General features: G+C 44.9%; 1 long non-coding RNA gene across 1 annotated transcript in view; it reads left to right on the top strand.

Moving 5' to 3' along the window:
* Positions 1-4,280, top strand: part of LOC125618286 — a 13,396-nt gene extending 9,116 nt beyond the window's left edge. The window contains exons 2-3 of the long non-coding RNA XR_007349525.1: positions 674-826; positions 4,270-4,280. This is a non-coding gene — a long non-coding RNA (uncharacterized LOC125618286). The remainder of the gene's footprint in view (positions 1-673; positions 827-4,269) is intronic.
* Positions 4,281-6,003: the final 1,723 nt, after the last annotated feature.

Here is a 6,003-nt window from a genome sequence, read left to right as displayed (position 1 = left end):
AATTTAATATGTAATACATATCCTAGCTGTGGAATAATACCCATAAGAGCTGTAGTTCTTTCTTAGCCATGAGATTGCTTATTTAAATGTTATTAGACTTCCACTCTGGCAAAATCTTGTGATGTCAAAAAACATTGGAAGGAAGGATTCCTTTTAGTGTTTGGTGTTCTATTTAGGAAGTACCTATTGATCTTTGTATTTTGAAGAGTATATGGTTTGAGTTATTGGTAACCATACAAGGAATTAACTGCTTGATCTAACATGAATTATAAAATAGATGAGAGCCTGGTTATTCATTATGGAGTTCTTGGCACCATGAAGATTCATTATTGTATTCAGCTCTTCCTTAAATACTGCAACCATACCCCCACCTCTTTTTCCCTTTTGTCCCTGCAAAGATAAAGGAAATGATAAATTCCTTGGAGTACATTTATAAAGTAGTACATTTCTAATATATTTATACAGGTTCTAACCCTTTACTGTACATGAGTAAACAGAACTGCATCTGTTACAAAAATGAGAAAAAGTTGTATGCTAATAGAGCATGCTTTTAAAACCCTTGGAAAAAAAACACCATTTATACTTGGATTTGGGCTTGCCGGTGTTCTTTTTTTGTTGTTGTTGTTCATGTATGGTCTCAAAATCTCATGTGTGCTGTGCTTAACTCAAGAAGAACAGTTTCTTCTTGGATTCCTGATTTGATTGTCTTAATTATACATGACCTAACTATACTCGAATATTACGAATATAAATGGGTAAAAGTAAATTACTCTTCTGAAAATGTGTCCTGTGCTTTTAGACTTTAAGTTCCACAATACAACAGATAGTCTTCATTTTCTTAGAGACCCAGTATCATTTCTAAAAACCAGAAATGTTCTTTTTTTTCTGCTAATGATGCTGTAAGAAGGAAAAGAAAGTTTTCTGCTTAAAAAATATAGTTATTGGATATTTCTAGTTATGTTAAAAATAAAATATGGTTTCAAACTGGAAAAAAAAATAAAAAAATAAAAATAGATTGTCCTGGATAACCCAGGTGGGCTCAAGTGTCCTTAAAAGGAGGGGGGGGCAGAAGAATGTCCAGGTATGCTTTGAAGATGGAGGAGAGAAGCATGAGTGGGCTGGGAGGGGAGCCATAAAAACTTGTAAAGGGGGGGAGGAATGGATTCTCTCTTTCATCTTCAGAAAAGGCCATGGCCCTGCTGATGCCTTGATTTTAGCCCAATGAGAGAGTTAAGTTCAACCTACAGAACTGTTAGGTAACAAATTTGCATTATTTTAAACTACTAAGTTGTATAAATTTGCAGCAGTGAGAAACATAAAAAGTCCTATAGCTAGAAAGTACAGAGCAAGGACTTGCCCTCTACCCTCCCACCGACCCCTAGCTCCCAGGTGTTGAAAACGCTCGCCTTTTCTGTTGCACTTATCATTTGCTCAGCACATGGTTTTTGAATGTCTGTGATACACCAGCCATTTGAGCGCATCCTATAAGGCCATAATGGTGACCCGGCAGGCATAGCCATGTCCTCTTGTCTGTGAAGAGGTTGCCATCTAGTGGCGAAGTGACAGATTGATCCTCACAGTAGCTACTGCTTTCACATCCTGTGTTACAATAGGAGCTTTGCAGAGAAGTTCAAGCTACATCCAAGGCCATGTCCAAGGCCACTTTGCTGGTGAGTGAGGAGTACCAGGGAAGGGGTTGGACCCCACAGTCTAATGCCTGCACTGCATCTATAGCGCCCCCCCTAAGCAAAGTCCCACTTTGCTAACTTGCAGAGTTGAGACTGGTTCCTCCCCAGGAGTGCCACAAACAGAACTCAGAGTGTCAGCATCCCTGGTGATAAAACCAGGGAAGATACAGGAAGGACTGTTGGGCCTAGGGGGGGAAAAGAATCATTCAGGGAGTTACAGTTATCTCCTCATGTCTAAAAGTCTTACATTATAAAGAACTGGACAATTAAGAGCACTGCCTGCCGTGAAAAGGTATCCATGGGGCTAGGTTGTGGCTCAGCGGCAGAGCACTCGCCTAGCATGAGTGAGGCCCTGAGTTCGATCCTCAGCACCACATAAAAATAAATAAATAAAATAAAGGTATTTGTGTCCAACTACAACTAAAAAATAAATATATAAAAAAAGATGTTCATGGGATGTTGTTAAATGGGGAAGTTAAGTTGCAAAATAGTCATACTTTATGAATTTCACACACTTTTGGGGTAACAAAAAACTGTCTCACTGTGTTAACTAAGGCATAACTAGGTTAAGGATATAGAGTTTATAGAGTTAGCCAATAAGAATACAGGGCAGCTGGTTAAATTTGAATTTTAGATCAATTATGAATAGTATTTTAGAATAAGCACACCCCATGCAATCATCTGAAATCTGAATTTAACTTGGTGTTTGTCCTGTATTTTTATTTGGTGACTTGTTATGGTGTTTTCTTTTTGTTCACTTATATATTTTTTATGATAAATGTCAATTACTTTTTTTATTATTTTTAAACTTTATTTTAAAACTGATACATAGAGCTGGGTCGAGGTGGTGTTCGCCTATAATCCCAGCAATTTGGGAAGCTTTAGGCATGAGGATCACAAGTTCAAAGTCAGCCTCAGAACTCAGTGAGGCCATAAGCAACTGAGTGAGCCCTTGTCTCAAAATTAAAAAACAAACAAACAGCAACAACAACAACAACAAAAAAAAAAAAAAAACAAGAAAAGGGATGAAGACTGAAGATGTAGCACAGTGGGTTCAATCCCTGGTACCTCCCCCCCCCCAAAAAAAAAGAAAGAAAAAAAGAAACTTAAAAATTTACGTATTCATGGGTCACCATATAGCCCATTACTCTTTTTAAAAAAATTTTAATTTGTTTTAATTAGATACACATGACAGTAGAATGACCTTGAGATATCATACATTTGAATCAGATGGGATATAATATCTCATTTTTCTGAGTGTACAGGTGCAGAATCACATTGGTCATGCAGTCACAGTAATAATAATGTCTGTTTCATTCTACTGTCCTTCCTATCCCCCCATCCTCTCCCCTCTCCTCCCATCACTTCTCTCTACCTAATCTAAGGTAACACTATTCTTTTTTTCCCCTCACATCTTCATACATGTATTCTGTATAACGATGAGGGTCTCCTCCCATCTTCTGTGCAATTCCCCTTCTCCCTCCCTTTCCCTCCCACCTCTCTTCCCTGTGTAGAGGTAGTCTTCTTCTCATGCTCTTCCTCCCTACCCCATTTTGAGTCACCCCTTACATCAGAGAAGACATTCATAGCCCATTACTTTTGAAATAGAAAAAGGAAATGAACAGGCGACCTGTTCATATTCGTTGGAGGGGTGCGCGCTAGATTCCCGGTTCCCCTGGCCCCAAATCAGATTAACTAGAAATCTTTGCTCCCACCTCGGCCCTGCCGCCCGTTCCTGCCAAAGCGACGTCCACCACCAGGAGGCGCTGCCAGGCTGCAGGACAGGGGACGGGAACCCGTTAAAGTCATCTCTAGGATCAAGGTGGCTGGGGGGAGTCCCCAGGAGCCTAAGTGGGTAAGTGGGTGCAACGGTGGAACTCCTCCGATGAGTGTGTGGGGCTGGAACACAGGGATCAGCCTCCTCAGGGTCCCCACAATATCCTGGTCCCTTTTCTCCAAGCTGACATGTCCTGGGACACTCAACTCTGGGCAGACTGCAGGTCGGAGAGAAGATAATTCCTGCTCTCAGGGAAGGGGTAAAGGATGTCTGCTCCAAGGCTGAGAGAAATGAAGAAAATGCCCATGAGTGTGGAAATAGGTGGACATTGTAAATTGTCTAGAGGGCTGAGCTTGTGTCTATCTATGTCTTTGTGCACCTTGCACTGTGCCTTCACCCTGAGCCCTTCTCTGCACCAGGCACTGGCGAGGCTCTTTCTGGGATGAAATAAATCTTGCCCACCTAGAGCTGGTGTTCTGGTAGGAGAGAGGCAATAACAGATGGGGCCAGCATTATAATTTCCCATGCTGCTGAGCTCTAGAAGAAAGTAAATCAGGTAAGATTCCTAATCCAGGGTCCATGTGTCTCCCCACCCCCACAGGTCCTGGAGGAGCAGGGGTTAGGACAGGGAGAGCTCCTCCTATCTCTGGAGCTTACAAATCTCCAATGCATCTAGGAGGGGCTTCTTGGGGGAAAGGTAGTTTCTGGAGCCTTCAAAGTGATGGGGTTCACCTAGACGGAAAGAGAAAGGCCCAGGAAGTCAGAGTTCAGGTGCCTGGGGCTTTTTTGAATAGAACATGTCAGGGAAGAGCCTCATCCTGGAAGGGGGGCCAGTGAGAAGGACTTGGAGAAAGGACACCTCAAGGAGCCCCAAGGGCCTTGGTGGGGGTGGGAAAGAAAGTGATGGTAATTTTATGTGTCAACTTGACTGGACCATGGTACCCAGATATCTGATCACATGATTCTAGATGTTTCTGTAAAGGTATTTGGGGGAAGAGATTCACATTTAAATCGGTAGGTGGAAGTTGACTGAGTAAAGCAGATTTGCCCTCCCAATGTGGGAGGGCCTCATCCAGGCAGTTGATGGCCTTAAGAAAATTACCGACACCCCTCTTTCTCAGTATCTTGGGAAGAAGCCATTCCTGAGAGGGGTACTTTTCCAGCAGATCGGACCGGAATTGCAGCACCTATTCTCCCAGGACTCCAGCCTGCTGGCCTTCCCTGTAGGTTTTAGATTCTCTAGCCTCCACAACCCTGAGCCAATTCCTTAAAATAAATTGGTTCTCTGCATTCTATTGGTTCTACTTATCTGGAGAACTCTCACTCACCAGGGACTCTGAGGTCCCCCAACTGAGATTGGTGGACCTAAGAATTCTCAGACCCATCCAATATTCGATGAGCACCTCCTGGGTGTGAGCTCTGTGCCTGGCCCTGGACGAGGTGGCTGCACTCTAGATCTGGACACATGGCCTTTGTTCCTGCTGTGGCTCCGAAGGACAGCTGATCAGAGGGAAGAGAGCTGACATGGGTGAGGGGGTGACAGGCACTCTATCAATACTGCTTACTCAGAATCCCCCTTGGTGGGGAGGTCCCTGAATGAGGCCCATGAAAACAACATGCTGTGAATTCCAGCTGCAGGAGAAGGGGCAAAGGGAAAGATCTCCTTCTCCCCTTTCCCTCCTGCCTTGCCACAGGCCTGCCTTCAAATCAGACCTGCCAGGTCGAGGGGGCACCTGCCTGCCTTGCTAGATGGCAAGTGGATTTTTCTCTGGGTCATGGAGATCTTAACTCAAAGATGATTTGACCCAGGTGCTTTAGCTCCAAGTACTGCCTTTTGAATCTCCTTCTCTCCCTGGGAATCTGGTACTTCATAGAACAGCCCGAGCATGCCAAGACAGGGTGATGCAGGATTCATTGCCAACTGAGCCTTCTCCCAGGGCTGAGGTCTGGCCAGGGTGGGCAGCCAGAAAATGCCTGTGCAGACCCAGGCCCAAGGCACGACATTTGGGGCCTGGGATGGCTGGCAGAGACCGGGGCTTGAAGAGGAGGGGTCCTTTGCATAGTTGTACGGGATTGGGGGTGGTTGGGGCCCAAGAGTATTTCTCAGAATGTCCCCTATTTTCTCCAGCAGTGAGAGCCTGCGGGAGGGATGGGTTTCTCAGTGCAGTCCCAGTATGAGTGGCCTTCGCCACAAGGCGCCAGCACCGAGTCAGAAAGCAAGCAAGTTTAACCGCTGCCTCCTCCCCCATGGGCTGTGAAAGTCTCATGCTGCAGTGGCTTCAGTGGTGGTCCCCAGAAGACCTCCTTATGAGCATTCCCAAGACCCCTGAACATGACTTTATTTGGAAAAAGGGACCATGCAGACCCTGGAATGAAATGACTCATGGGACCATTACCCAGATCATCCCCAAATTCAGAGACTCAGGTCCTCCTGGGAGATATCCAGAGAGAAACACAAACAGAGGAGAAGGCCGGGCGAGGCGGAGGCCGAGATTAGCAGCCAGAGGCCGAGGAGGATGTGGAGCCACCGACAGGAAG

The sequence above is a fragment of the Marmota marmota genome, unplaced genomic scaffold (assembly GCF_001458135.2).
Source record: "Marmota marmota marmota unplaced genomic scaffold, marMar, whole genome shotgun sequence".
Taxonomy (NCBI): domain Eukaryota; kingdom Metazoa; phylum Chordata; class Mammalia; order Rodentia; family Sciuridae; genus Marmota; species Marmota marmota.
This window is presented reverse-complemented; position numbering and strand designations above follow the sequence as displayed.